The sequence below is a fragment of the Dendrobates tinctorius genome, unplaced genomic scaffold (genome assembly GCF_039654945.1).
Source record: "Dendrobates tinctorius isolate UK_male_01 unplaced genomic scaffold, ASM3965494v1 ptg000159l, whole genome shotgun sequence".
Classification (NCBI taxonomy): Eukaryota; Metazoa; Chordata; class Amphibia; order Anura; family Dendrobatidae; genus Dendrobates; species Dendrobates tinctorius.
Window position 1 is genome coordinate 2103387 of NW_027361826.1, and position 15923 is coordinate 2119309.

The following is a 15923-nucleotide window of genomic DNA, read 5'->3' on the forward strand; positions in this document are numbered from 1 at the left end:
GGTTCCGCACCGGGCGCGCAACAGGAACCTAAAAACCCTAGCTCGCCCTGACCTAAACCCTCACTAGGGAATTGGTTGGTGCGGAAACTAATCCCACCACTGCACTAAAACACACATGAGGAAAGATGACAAAACAGGGGAAACACTACTTAGCTTTGCTCTGTTGCGTACGCTCCTAGCAACAGAGCCCACCACCTGTGTGCATCTTCTCCTCCACCCGGATCCATCACCATAACTGGATCCTTCACCATAGTGCAGCCTTGGAGCAGAGTCCACCACCAATTGCAGAAGTCCAGTAACAGAGTCCCAAAGATGAGTTCAGCTCCTGCCCAAAAAGTCAAGCATGCTTGAGTCCAGCTGTCAGCAACCAAGTCCTGCATGCTGAGTGCAACTCTCTCCATAGTCGTCACTCCACCAAGCCATGCAAGTACTTCCTGCCAACACCATAAACTGGGACTTCATCACGCCATGCCAGCCCTTCTTGCAGACCACCTAGCTGCCACTCGTCCCCTCTGGCTGGACTGCGCAGGACTCATGTTCAGCTCCTTCATTCACCCAGGCTTGCTTCCCAAATGACGAACACAATCAATATCACCAACAGTGAATGATACACCTGACACTCATTTATAGAGCATTCACACCTGTTACCTAATCACGTGCACTTAACCAAAACTAAAGTGCGATACCACTCACCACCACCGGGGCAACTTAGAATTAATGACACCACGTGTAATAATTCTAATAGCCACCGGGGGCAATCAACCCACTTTGGCATCAAGCCAAAGGAAAAAAGTTCAATTTGTGCATTTAAACTGTCAGATCCAGCCTGGATCATGACAACATCCCTGCGATCAGGTTCTCTGCCCCTACATCATGCTGCTCTCATATTAAATAGCAAGAGCCTGGTGAGAGATTCCCTTAAAGGGACTGTATTTATTGATGCAGATGACACTCAGATCTACCTCTCTGACCCAGATGTCACCTATCTGCTGTCTAAAATCCCGGAGTGTCTATCAGCCATATCCTCCTTTTTCACCTCTCGCTTTCTAAAACGCAATGTAGACAAAACTGAGCTCAATATCTTTCCTCCATCTCACGTATCTTCCCTACCCGATCTATCTATTATGGTAAACGGCATCATGCCCTCTCCCACACCTGAAATCCGCTGCCTCGGAGTAACTCTCGACTCTGTCCTGTCCTTCAAACCACATGTCCAAACTCTTGCCACCTCTTGTCGCCTCCAACTCAAAAATATTTCCAGAATTATTATTATTATTTATTTATATAGCACCATTGGTTCCATGGTGCTGTACATGAGAAGGGGTTACATACAAATTACAGATATCACTTACAGTAAACAACTAACAATCACAGACTGATATAGAGGGGAGAGAGGACCCTGCCCTTTCGGGCTTACATTCTACAGGATGGTGGGGAAGGAGACAGTAGGTTGGGGGGGTTGCAGCAGCTCCAGTGATGGTGAGGCGGTGGCTCCAGTAGTGGTGAGGGGCAGCGGGGATCATTGCAGGCTGTAGGCTTTCCTGAAGAGATGGGTTTTCAGGTTCCGTCTGAAGCATCCGAGTGTGGTTGATAGCCGGACGTGTTGGGGCAAAAAATTACAGAGGATGGGGGCTATTCGGGAGAAGTCTTGGAGGCGGTTGGGTGAGGAGCGAATAAGTGTGGAGGAGAGAAGGAGGTCTAGGGAGGATCGGAGATTACGTGAGGGAAGATATCGGGAGATTAATTCAGAGATATATGGAGGAGACAGGTTATAGATGGCCTTGTAGGTCAGTATTAGTAATTTGAATTGGATACACTGAGGGAGCGGGAGCCAGTGAAGAGATTTGCAGAGGGGAGAAGTGGAGGAGTAGCGAGAAGAGAGATGAATTAGTCGGGCAGCAGAGTTAAGGATGGACTGGAGAGGTGCGAGGGTGTTATCAGGGAGGCCACAAAAAAGGATGTTTCAGTAGTCGAGACAGGAGATGATGAGGGCATGCACAAGCATTTTAGTAGAGTGAGGGTTGAGGAAGGGACGGATTCTGGAAATATTTTTGAGCTGGAGGCGGCAGGAAGTGGAGAGTGCTTGGATGTGCGGTTTGAAGGACAGGGCAGAGTCAAGGGTTACTCCGAGGCAGCGGACCTCTGGTACGGGGGAAAGCGTGATGTCGTCAATTGTTATAGATAGGTCATGTAAGGAAGATCTGTGAAATGGGGGAAAGATGATCAGTTCAGATTTGTCCACATTCAGTTTGAGGAAGCGGGAGGAGAAGAAGGAGGATATGGCTGATAGACACTCTGAGATTTTGGAGAGCAGAGAGGTGACGTCTGGGCTAGAGAGGTAGATCTGGGTATCATCGGCATAAAGGTGGTACTGGAATCCTTGGGACTTTATGAGTTGCGCCAGGCCAAGTGTATAGATTGAGAAGAATAGGGGTCCTAGAACAGAGCCTTGGGGGACTCCAACAGAGAGAGGGTGGGATGAGGAGGTAGTGTGGGAGTGGGAGACGCTGAATGTGTGGTTGGAGAGGTATGAGGAAATCCAGGATAGGGCTAGGTCTTTGATGCCAAAGGAAGAGAGGATCTGTATTAGGAGGCAGTGGTCAACTGTGTTGAAGGCAGAGGACAGGTCTAGAAGGAGGAGTAAAGAGTATTGTCCATTCGCTTTGGCTGTAAGTAGGTCGTCAGTAATTTTGGTCAGGGCTGTCTCAGTGGAGTGATGGGGGCGGAAAGCAGATTGTAGATTGTCAAAGAGCAGGTTAGATGAGAGATGGGAGGAATGTTCAGTGTGGACGTGCTGCTCCAGGATTTTGGAAGCAAATGGGAGCAGCGATATTGGGCGATAGCTGGACATAGCGGTTGGGTCGAGGGTTGGCTTTTTGAGGATAGGTGTGATTGTAGCATGTTTGAAAGCAGAAGGGAAGGTACCGGAAGTTAGTGATAGGTTGAAGAGGTGGGTTAGAGATGGGATAAGAGTGGTGGCGAGGTTAGGGAGGAGGTGGGATGAAATGGGATCAAGTGCACAAGTGGTGAAGTGTGATTTGGAGAGAAGATGAGCAAGCTCCCGTTCAGTGATGTTGGATAAGCAGGTTATGGGTTTTGGGCATTGGTCTGATATACAAAGGGGTTGTGGTGGTTGAATAATAAAGACTTGCCGTGTTTGGTCTATCTTGTTTTTGAAGTGCAGAAAACACAAGAGATGTAAAGTAGGCCTGTTTAGCAGAGGTGAGAGCTGATTTGAATGCAAGTGTTGCTTGTTTGAGTGCAGTGAAGTTGTCTTGGGAATGCGTTTTCTTCCATCGCTGTTCTGCAGTTCTGGATGCTTGCCGAAGCTTTTTAGTGGTGTTATTGAGTCAGGGTTGTCTATGGATTCGTCGCACTTTGTTATGCATGACAGGGGCGACCGAGTCGATGGCTGATGCAAGAGTGGCATTGTAGAAGCTAGTGGCAGTGTCTGTGTCGTGGAGTGAGGATATGGAGGACAGTGGAAGAATAGAGTCAGAGAGTGTGCGAGTGTCTAGATGTGCGAGGTTTCTCGGTCCCTTCCTGAGCCCTCAATCTACTAAAACTCTTGTACATGCCCTCATCATCTCCCGCCTTGACTACTGCAACACTCTCCTCTGTGGCCTTCCTGCTAACTCTCTTGCACCACTCCAGTCTCTCCTCAACTCTGCTGCCCTACTACTCCACCTCTCTCCTCGCTACTCCCCTGTTTCTCCCCTCTGCAAATCCCTCCACTGGCTCCCAATTCACCAACGAATCCAGTTAAAACTACTAACACTGAGCTACAAAGCCATCCACAACCTGTCTTCCCTCACATAATCTTCGATCCTCCCAATACCTCCTACTCTCCTCCACACTTATTCGTTCATCACACAACCGCCTCCAAGATTTCTCCCGAATATCCCCTATCCTCTGGAATTCCATGCCTCAACACGTCCGATTATCCTCCACCCTTGGATCCTTTAAACGGAACCTGAAAACCCATCTTTTCAGGAAAGCTTACAGCCTGCAATAACCATTCTGCCGCCTCACCACCGCCCGAGCCGCCGACTCAAACCACCAGAGCTGCTGCACCCCCGACCTTCTGTCTCTTCCCCACTATCCCGTAGAACGTAAGTCCGCAAGGACATTGTCCTCTCCCCTCCGTACCAGTCTGTCATTGTAAATTTGTTTACTGTTAGGCTGTGTGCCCACTATGTGATTTTTAAGCGTTTTTGCCGCGATTTTCGGCTCAAAAACTTTTAAAAATCGTGTACAGAACGCACCCCATGCATTCCTATGGCATTCCGCACATGCTGTGCTAATGCTGCGCTTTTTTCCGCGGCGGAAACGCATCGCGGAAAAAAACGCAGCATGCTCATTCTTTTGTGCGGAATCGCAAAGAATTGCCGCGATTCCGCACCCATAGGAATACATGAGAACCACTTACTTCCCGCATGTGGCTATGCGGTGTGGAGGTGTGGAGGAGAGGAGACTGTCCTCCAGGCCCTGGGTACCATACCCCTGTAAAAAAAAGAATAAAAAATAAAAAAATCAGGGTATATTTACCTTCCGACGTCCCGCGCTGCACTCCCGGCCTAAGCGTTCCCAGTAATGCCTTGCGGCAAGGTCCTGTGATGACGTAGTCTCACGTGACTCTAGCGGTCTCGCGAGATCGCTATAGTAACGCGAGACCAACGTCATCACAGGTCTCGCAAGGCATCGTTGGGAACGCTGAGGCCCGGGATGGCAGCGCGGGACGTCGGAAGGTAAATATACCCCGATTTTTTATTTTTTTATCATTTTTCACATTCTATCTTTTACTATTGATGCCGCATAGGCGGCCTCAATAGTAAAAAGCTGGTCACACTTGTCAAACACTATGTTTGACGAGTGTGACCAACCTGTCAAACACTTTCCAAGCGATGCTTCAAATCTCTTGGAAAGTGCTTGAGAAAATCGCGGTAAAATCGCGGTGAAATCGCGTGGAAAAAACCACGCGATTTCTGGGAAGGAGTCCGGATTTCAGTGTTCGTTTTAAAACGCAACGTGGGCACATAGCCTTAATGATATCTATTACTTTGTATGTAACCCCCCCTTCCCATGTACAGCACCATGGAATTAATGGTGCTATATAAATAAATAATAACAATTAGAGTTGAGCGACTTTTGGTTTTTTAGGGTCGAGTTTCGTTTCGTGAAACCCGACTTTTCCAAAAGTCGGGTCGAGCAAGATCGGCCGATTATAGGGAAAAGTCGGGGTCGTCCCGAAACACGAAACCCAATGTAAGTCAATGGGGAATAAAAGTCGGCAATGAGAGGAGGACAGGAAACACACCTACAGTGCCCATTTGAATGCCAAAAGCATCAATTCTTCTTACTTAAGCTTGTCAACCTTAATTCACTTCATAATACAAGTTACGCACTGAAAAATGGGGGTTATTTGGCTAAAGTTGTGGGGGGGGTAGGGCTGGCTCCAGGTTTTCATGTGCCCTGGGCGAAAGAGCGCCCCTTTAACACATACCACAACTCATCATGCTCCGATACGGCAGAGAAATAGCGGTATAGTACAATGAAAAATACTTCACTTTTTACATCTCATGACGAGGCCCATCTATTTCTCCATACAGAATCATTGGTCCCATATAATGTTTGAAACAGTATATGATGAGCTCCACATAATGCTACAGTATATGTTGGTCCCCATGGATGAAGCTCCACTGTCTTATGGGCCCCAAACATAATGGGCCCCATTTCTAATGCTCTAGTGTATAATGGGCCCTGTAAATGCTGCTTCAGTGTCTGATGTCCACCTTTGGAATGTTCCAGTGTATGGTGGGCCCCATCTATCATTCTCCAGAGTATAGTGCTCCCCAAAAATTGCTGTCCCAACATTGAAAACAATCAAATAAGTCTCCTCGCTAGGGAATCCCTGTACTAGTCTGGCCTCCTCGTCGTCCCCATCTTCCATCTCACTGCACAGTATTTCAACCTTGCAAGTGCTGTGATCCTGAGCAAGCAGGGGGGGCCCACTCGTTGGCGACGGCACTGGCACAGGGCCCCTGATAGTACGGTGGTGTGTCTGATGGTGGGTGGGCCGAACCTGCACTTTCATCTGCAGCTTCCTCTTTGTCACCGTGTAAGATGGAACTGTATATGGGAAGGGTAACCTGAGTTTCATCAGGGTCAGATTCAGGCTGTGTAGCGTGCGAGGGGAATGTAGTGGTCTGGGTCAATATACCAGCAGATTCATCGAGCAGTGGCTGGGCATCAGTGCACTTGTGTCGCCCCCAGGAGTACGGTCGCCACAGTGGCATTACCTTCCTCCTAGGGAGTGTGATGTCATGCTTGGGAGCAATGAAGGATCTCTCTAGCAGGTTAACTGATTGGGCGGCATTATTCCCACGAGTCATGACCCTCCAAACAGCGTTCATGAAGGCAAAGTGTTTGTTTTACGTGGGCAGTATGGTTGCAAAGCTGAACCTTAAAGGAATGTCCAGAAGGGCACCACCAGGAGTGGAGCCTACGGTTAAATTCGACTCCACCTGGGAAACCTCAACCATGCCAGCTACAGAACAGATGCACACATTGCAAGCTTAATTCCGTTAACGAACGAGACTCCGTCATGCCCCGCAGTCCGAGTCCGGCTTACTAGAGGGACACGTGAGGCTCTGGCACATGAGATTGGCCAATAACTGGTGTGTCATGCCCTTACATGTCCGTGGCTGCATGTGCGCTACACTGAAAAGGCCAGCGTTTGTCGCTTACAGGTGCAGATAACCCGCTGAACAACGTTAGTGATGGGGATCACTGATTACAATTATTACCGGCGAACAATGATTTCCCAGTAAGTGCAGGTCAACCGCAGTTCCGGCATTAGGCCTAACCGTCATTCCTGAAAAAATGAAAAACTTACATGTGCAAACCACAGGTGCTGTAGCTTGCTTAACAGCTCGCCAGCCATTCTCACGCCCAGTATGGATTACACGTGATTGCACAAAGGTGAGAAAGGGTACCGTATCCCCTGATAACATGTATGGATAGCGTACACATTCAAAATATATGTCTATACATCAGGAGGCAGGCTCAGATGGTGTTAGGCCCAGTATGGCTTGCACGTGATTGCACAAAGGTGAGAAAGGGTACCGTAATCCCGGATAACATGTATGGATAGCGTACACATTCAAAATATATGTCTATACATCAGGAGGCAGGCTCAGACGGTGTTAGGCCCAGTATGGATTGCACGTGATTGCACAAAGGTGAGAAAGGGTACCGTATCCCCGGATAACATGTATGGATAGCGTACACATTCAAAATATATGTCTATACATCAGGAGGCAGGCTCAGACGGTGATAGGCCCAGTATGGATTGCACGTGATTGCACAAAGGTGAGAAAGGGTACCGTATCCCCGGATAACATGTATAGATAGGGTACACATTCAAAATATATGTCTATACATCAGGAGGCAGGCTCAGACGGTGTTAGGCCCAGTATGGCTTGCACGTGATTGCACAAAGGTGAGAAAGGGTACCGTATCCCCGGAGAACATGTATGGATAGCGTACACATTCAAAATATATGTCTATACATCAGGAGGCAGGCTCAGATGGTGTTAGGCCCAGTATGGCTTGCACGTGATTGCACAAAGGTGAGAAAGGGTACCGTATCCCCGGATAACATGTATGGATAGCGTACACATTCAAAATATATGTCTATACATCAGGAGGCAGGCTCAGACGGTGTTAGGCCCAGTATGGCTTGCACGTGATTGCACAAAGGTGAGAAAGGGTACCGTATCCCCGGATAACATGTATGGATAGCGTACACATTCAAAATATATATCTATACATCAGGAGGCAGGCTCAGACGGTGTAAGGCTCAGTATGGATTGCACGTGATTGCACAAAGGTGAGAAAGGGTACCGTAATCCCGGATAACATGTATGGATAGCGTACACATTCAAAATATATGTCTATACATCAGGAGGCAGGCTCAGACGGTGTTAGGCCCAGTATGGATTGCACGTGATTGCACAAAGGTGAGAAAGGGTACCGTATCCCCGGATAACATGTATGGATAGCGTACACATTCAAAATATATGTCCATACATCAGGAGGCAGGCTCAGACGGTGTTTGGCCCAGTATGGCTTGCACGTGATTGCACAAAGGTGAGAAAGGGTACCGTATCCCCGGATAACATGTATGGATAGCGTACACATTCAAAATATATGTCTATACATCAGGAGGCAGGCTCAGACGGTGTCAGGCACAGTATGGATTTGACGGCCCAGACTACACAGCGGAGGAGCAGGGAGAGGTAAAGATTGCAAATGCTGGGGCCCTGCCCAAGCAAGGGGGGCCCACTCGTGGGCGTCGGTACTGGCACTGGGCCCCTCATAGTACGGCGGTGTGTCTGACGGCGGGTGTGCATCACCACCGTCAAAGACACTTGATTGCACTATGAGGGACCCTGTGCCAGTGCCCGTGCCCAAGAGTCGGCCTACCCACCTGTCCAGGGCAACGGCACTCGCACGGTGTCGTGCGCTAGGTGGTGACCCCGGCCATGGGGGGGAGGCAGCACAGTTAGGGAGTTTTAGAAAGTGGCATATGTTGATGTTGGAGATTCAGCTGATGCAAAAGGTGAAATAGGTCAAGTCCCAGGAAGAGGTGGACCAAAGCAAGCCATTTTTCTGTCACCCTATGTGTCATCAGGGGAAGGTGGGACAAAATCCTTGGAAACACATGCATGGTTTATTTTAATGAAGGTTAGATCATCCACATTTTGGGTTGACAGACGGGTCCTTTTTTCTGTCAGGATTGATCCAGCTGCACTGAAGACTCTTTCCGATAGCACACTTGCAGCTGGGCAAGCGAGCTCCTGTAAGGCATATTGGGCCAATTCAGGCCAGGTGTCCAGTTTAGCGGCCCAATAGTCAAAGGGGAATGACCTGTGTGGGAGAACATCGATATGGGAGGAAAAGTAGTTTGTAACCATAGTTGACAACTGCTGTCTCCTGTCACTTTCCATCGATGCAGTATTACCAGTTGTGTGAGCGGTACTTGAAAAATCAGTCCACAACATTGTCATGAAACCCCTGTCTCCAACGCCACTTCTGCTGTGTGCACCACGAACACCTCTGCCAAGCTGCCCCCGGCCCGTACGGCTCGTGTGAGAACCATCACCGCTGCTGTGTGCTGGGAATGCCTCAAGCAACCGATTTACCAGAGTTGCTTGTTTATTAGCCAATATTAGGTCAAGGTTCTCCTGTGGCATGATGTTTTGTAATTTGCCTTTATAGCGTGGATCCAGGATGCTGGCCAACCAGTAGTCGTCATCGTTCATCATTTTGGCAATGCGGGGGTCCCTTTTTAGGATCTGCAAGGCATAATCTGACATGTGGGCCAATGTTCCCGGTGTCAATGATGCACTGCGAGTGCTGGTTGGAGGAGCACTTTCTGGCAAATCCACAACCCTCCAGTCACGCACAAACCCTGTACCAGACCTTGCCACGCCAACATTTTCACTTGCCCCACGAGATGCATCCTCCTCCCCTAAGTAATCATCCCCATCATCATCCTCCTCCTCCTCTTCTTCCTCCACCTCGTCCAGGAGAGGTCCCTGATCAGACAATGGCTGAATGTCATCAAGGATTCCCTCCTCCTCTTCCTCCTCATCAACATTGGCTGCAGACGCCTGCTCCTTAAGGTGCGTCAAAGTTTGCATGAGCAGATGCATAAGTGGGATGCTCATGCTTAGGATGGCGTCGTCTGCGCTTACCAGCCGTGTGCATTCCTCAAAACACTGAAGGACTTTACAGAGGTCTTTCAGCTTCGACCACTGCACACCTGTCAACTCCATGTCTGCTCTCAAAGTGCCTGGCCGTGTATCCTCCCACAAATGCATTATGGCGTGCCTCTACTCGCACAGCCGCTCCACCATGTGCAGGGTGGAGTTCCACCTTGTTGCAATGTCGATAATGAGGCGGTGGTTGGGAAGGTGGACCAATCGCTGCAGCTTCTGCATACGAACGGAGTGTACAGGCGACCGGCGGATGTGCGCGCACAGTCTTCGCACCTTCTGGAGCAGGGCTGTTAACTCCGGATAATTTTTGAGGAAGCACTGCACCACCAGGTTCAAGGTGTGAGCCAAGCAAGGTATGTGGCTGAGTTTTGAAAGGGCTATGGCTGCCACAAAATTACGGCCATTATCACTAACTACCTTGCCTGCCTCAAGATGTACACTGCCCAGCCATGACTCAGTTTGCCGCTTCAAGTACTCGGCCAGCACCTCGGCGGTGTGTCTGTCGCCCAAACACATCATCTGCAACACAGCCTGCTGACACTTTCCACTAGCTGCTCGATAGGGGGACACCTCGTGTGCAACAGTGGCAGCTGCAGATGGAGTGCTCGTACGACTGCGCTCTGTGGACGAGCTTTCGCTTCTGGAGGAGGAGGAGGAGGGTCGAACGCCTACACCAACTGTTTCCTATACCGTGGGCTAGGCAGCACTGTCCCACCACCGCTGTCCCCTGTGGACCCTGCATCCACCACATTAACCCAGTGCGCAGTGATGGACACGTAACGGCCCTGGCCATGCCGACTGGACCATGCATCAGTTGTGAGGTGCACCTTTCCACTCACTGACTGCTTGAGTGCATGGACAATGCGGTCTTTTACATGATGGTGGAGGGCTGGGATGGCTTTGCGAGAGAAGAAGTGGCGACTGGGTAGGTCATAGCGTGGTACTGCATAGGCCATGAGTTCGCGGAAAGCTGCGCTTTCCACCAACCGATAGGGCATCATCTCAAACGAGATTAGTTTGGCAATGTGGGCGTTCAAACCCAGTGTACGCGGATGAGAGACTGAGTACTTTCTTGACCTACTCATAGTGTCTGGGAGGGTAAGCTGGACTTGAGAGCTGCATATGGTGGAAGTAGCGGTGGACAGGGCAGACTGAGAGAGGGTTGATGATGGTGATGGAGTTGGTGTTCTTTCTGATGGCCTAGATTCAGTATTTCGTTGATATAACAGTGGGATTCCCTGACTGCTGCGGCCTTGTAACGACACCTCAACATTTGCTGCTGTGCTAACCGGTGGGCTTACAGTGGGGGAAACAATGTAGCGTTGCTGACTACCTTCTTTGTGATCAGTTGCACATGTGGCACTTGACGTTTGGTGTTGTGTCCACGCTTGCAAGTGCATGCTGGTTAAATGTCTAAGCATGCAACTGGTATTCAAATTTTTCAGATTTTTCCCTCGGCTAAAGGTCTTTGCGTACTTCTTACAGATAACCTTGGCCTGATCATGAGGATTTTGTTCAAAAAAGTGCCACACTGCACTCTTCCTACTTTGGCAGACATTTTGCGGCCTAGCACGCTGTGATCTTTTGACCCTCTGGACAAGCTGTCCAGCAACTCTTTTGATTTTTGGAACCTGTCTTTGGAGTGCTCCGGGCCTGCCAGATAACAGCTGTTGCGATGTCGATGTCTGCTGTGGATGCTCCTCATCTGAGCTATTGGAAGCAGCACCCTCTTCCCCCAATGGATGCCAATCTGGGTCAACAACTTGGTCATCCATCACCTCCTCTTCAATGTCATGTGCACCTTCCTCTGTGTCACCGTGTATGGTGGTATAGTGTGCGGGAAGGGGCACCTGAGTCTCATCAGGGTCAGAATCTGGCTCTGTACACTGCAAGGACAATGTAGTGCTCTGAGTGAATGTACCAGCAGAATCATCTATCAGCGGCTGTGCATCAGTGCACTCCATGTCAGATTCATCTTGGCCTGGGTAATTCACCATTTCACTTGATAATCCAGGCATGGTATGTGAAAACAGCTCCATGGAGTAATCAGTAGTATGGCCTGCATCATCCTTCAATCTTGGTTGGGTTGAAGGACACAAGGAAAGGTGTGGTTCATGAACATGAGCTTCCAATGATGACTCAGTGCTTTTATTTTTTACAACTTCAGAAGAGGAGGCGATAGAGCTGGAGGCTGAGTCAGCAATGTAAGACAAATTTTTTTCCTGAAGCACTGGCTTTAAAAGCAGTTTGCCAACTCCTAGAAAACTAAGCCTTCGAGGCCTTGTGGAGCCAGACGATGACGCAGGCTCAACACCTCCTGCATTCGGTCCTATTTTGCTTTTGCCACTACCATCAGATCCACCACCAACACCATCATTACCAGCTGCCAACCCCCGCCCAATTCCACGGCCTCTTCCACCAGCCTTCCTCATTTTTGGTAGAAATGTAGACAAAATCCAACAAACTATATAGTAATGTAAAACAAGGTACAAGGTGTCTATAGGACAGGGGAGATTTTGAATTTCTGCAGACACTTGTGGACACTGGACACTTTTGGATTGTGTGAGGCCCACTGAATATTACAGCGCTATGTCACAGGCTCGATGGCACAGGTGTGAAAAAAGTGACTACAGGATAAGGGAGATTTTGAATTTCTGCACACACTAGTGGACACTGGACACTTTTGGATTGTGTGTGGTCCACTGAATATCAGAGCGCTATGTCACAGGCTCGATGGCACAGGTGTGAAAAAAGTGACTACAGGATCACAGAGATTTTGAATTTCTGCACACACTAGTGGACACTGGACACTTTTGGATTGTGTGAAGCCCACTGAATATCAGAGCGCTATGTCACAGGCTCGATGGCACAGGTGTGAAAAAAGTGACTACAGGATAAGGGAGATTTTGAATTTCTGCACACACTAGTGGACACTGGACACTTTTGGATTGTGTGAGGCCCACTGACTATCAGAGCGCTATGTCACAGGCTCGATGACACAGGTGTGAAAAAAGTGACTACAGGATAAGGGAGATTTTGAATTTCTGCACACACTAGTGGACACTGGACACTTTTGGATTGTGTGAGGCCCACTGAATATCAGAGCGCTATGTCACAGGCTCGATGGCACAGGTGTGAAAAAAGTGACTACAGGATAAGGGAGATTTTGAATTTCTGCACACACTAGTGGACACTGGACACTTTTGGATTGTGTGAGGCCCACTGAATATCAGAGCGCTATGTCACAGGCTCGATGGCACAGGTGTGAAAAAAGTGACTACAGGATAAGGTAGATTTTGAATTTCTGCACACACTAGTGGACACTGGACACTTTTGGATTGTGTGAGGCCCACTGAATATCAGAGCGCTATGTCACAGGCTCGATGGCACAGGTGTGAAAAAAGTGACTACAGGATAAGGGAGATTTTGAATTTCTGCACACACTAGTGGACACTGGACACTTTTGGATTGTGTGAGGCCCACTGAATATCAGAGCGCTATGTCACAGGCAGAAATTGGCTAGTGTATCACAAATCACAAGGTGTATGTAGAATTGGGCAGAATAGGAATCTCCCTAGAGTGTAGGTCTGTAAGAACGGAACAAGTCCTCCACTTATCCTTCCACAGTGACACACAGATAGCTTCACTGTGGCCATGATAACAGCCGTTACACGGTACTGAGAGGAGCGTGCACGTACACGGCTGTCCGGTGTACGTAAAATTGTCAAGCTCCGTGTTTTTTAAGTATACGGACTGACACACGCTGTCTCTCTATAGTTTTGAATGTGATCAAACAGCAAATATATTTAACTGTTTGAAAGCTAGACAAAACTAGTAGGTGCAGGTCTGTAAGAACGGAACATGTCCTCGACTTATTCTCACAGAGTGACACACAGATAGCTTCACTGTGGCCGTGATAACAGCCGTTACACGGTACTGAGAGGAGCGTGCACGTACACGGCTGTCCGGTGTACGTAAAATTGTCAAGCTCCGTGTTTTTTAAGTATACGGACTGACACACACTGTCTCTCTATAGTTTTGAATGTGATCAAACAGCAAATATATTTAACTGTTTGAAAGCTAGACAAAACTAGTAGGTGCAGGTCTGTAAGAACGGAACATGTCCTCGACTTATTCTCACAGAGTGACACACAGATAGCTTCACTGTGGCTGTGATAACAGCCGTTACACGGTACTGTGTGAGGAGCGTACACCGCTGTATGGTGTGAAAAAATGCACGCTCAGTACCTCAGCAGGACAAAAAAAAAAATTGGGATTGCTTTTAAAAAAGCAGTTTGCAGAGCAGTGGGTAAACAGCAATGCAGCTGTCAGGAAGCCTTAGAAGGCAGCCTAACAACCAACACCGCTGATCCACCACAATATAGCCTCCCCTTGCACTGCACACACAGTGACTGGTGTGTTGTACAGGCAAAATCGCTAGCAGCAGAAGCAGTTTTTTTTTCTTCTTCCCTGCCTAACGCTCTCCCTAAAGAATCAGCAGCAGCAACCTCTCCCTATGCTAAGATCGGCAGAAGTAAGATGGCAGTCGGCGTGCACGCCCTTTTATAACCCCTGTGACGCCCACCAAAGCAAGCCAATCACTTGCATTCCCTTCTGAAAGATGGTGGTGACCCCTGCCTATATCATCACGTTGCCCACAGTGTCTGTGGATCCTGATTGGCTGAAAAAGAGCGCAAAACAAACTTTTGAAATGCGACTTTGGCGCGTAAGTCGCCGACCTCGTGGCCGACCTCATCCTAGGGTCGGGTTTCGTTTCATGAAACCCGACTTTGCCAAAAGTCGGTGACTTTTGAAATTTTTCGACCCGTTTCGCTCAACTCTAATAACAATAATAATTATTGATACCTTTGGCAATCTCATACAGCAATTTATCATCTCGCTAAAAATTGGGGATAGCTTCTAAAGAAGTGACTAACAGTTTAACTGATATAATTTACAAATACAAATGCAAGAAATAGACCAAAATTTGTTCATGTAAAAGTGGCCTGATGAAGATTTTTAGGTTTTAATGTAGATGAAGTTAAATTATTTGTGTTGTCTAGTATCAGTTAGCCCTGGCAATTGTTAGCAATTAAAAAAAACACCTTTAAAACACATCTTGTACAAAATAATGGCAAAGGGGTCACGTCGCCCATCCCACAAATAGCTAATGTTGGGAAAGATAGCAATTCTATTAAACATTATATTAGTAGGATCACCATGTATTGTCGGCATATGCTGCTATGAAATATTTAACACAATAAAGAAAAAGTTTATAAACAGTATTTTGCTGGCGTTGTATATACAGCATATGTGTCACCTGCATCTCTGGGCAAAGGTCCAATCTATGGGGGTATCACTTGCATAAAGAATTTTCATAGCCAAGTTTCAAGCACATGCTTCACCCTATAACATTCTTTAAATTATTTTGCCAAAAAGAGGAATTTAGTTCTGTAGAAAAAAAAAAAGTTTCCCATGATATATTACAATTGTTGTAAGGACTGAGATTGTCACCTAGCAACAATTAGTGGGAGATATTAAATGTTCATGGGAGGCCCCCAACTGCAGACACAAAGAGCTGAAGAAATAACAGATTGTGCTGTTGTAAACTAACCAACTGTGATGGAAGAAAAATTCACATTGACTAAACAACTCAACAAGATTTACTCTTCCACAGATTGTTATACAGATAGAAATTGTTATAATAATGGGTAATATTGATGGGATTTTCCATGAAGGCAGCAAAAAAAGCAAACACAAATCATTGCTGGAACATATTTCTTTCTTACCCTTGGTGAAGCTAAGGATCTGTGCTTGAAACTATGTATCACAAAAACAATCCAATTGAATTGGAAGCATAATTGCCAAATGAATAGATGCATGGAAAATAGGAGTAAAGGTTATGTTTCAAACTATTTCTTTTAGCTAGGGCCATATTGCATGATAACAGATGGTCTCTTGCAGATGGCGGTAAAAAACAGATGCGTGCTGTCTGTGGTTTTCAAGGGTAACACTTGACCAATTGTTATTTTATGGAACTGTGCATATGTGTGAGGACAAAAATTGCAGCGCACACAATTTGCTTCCAAGGATTTGATGGCAATCACCCATTTAAATCTATAGGTTTGTGGAAAAAAT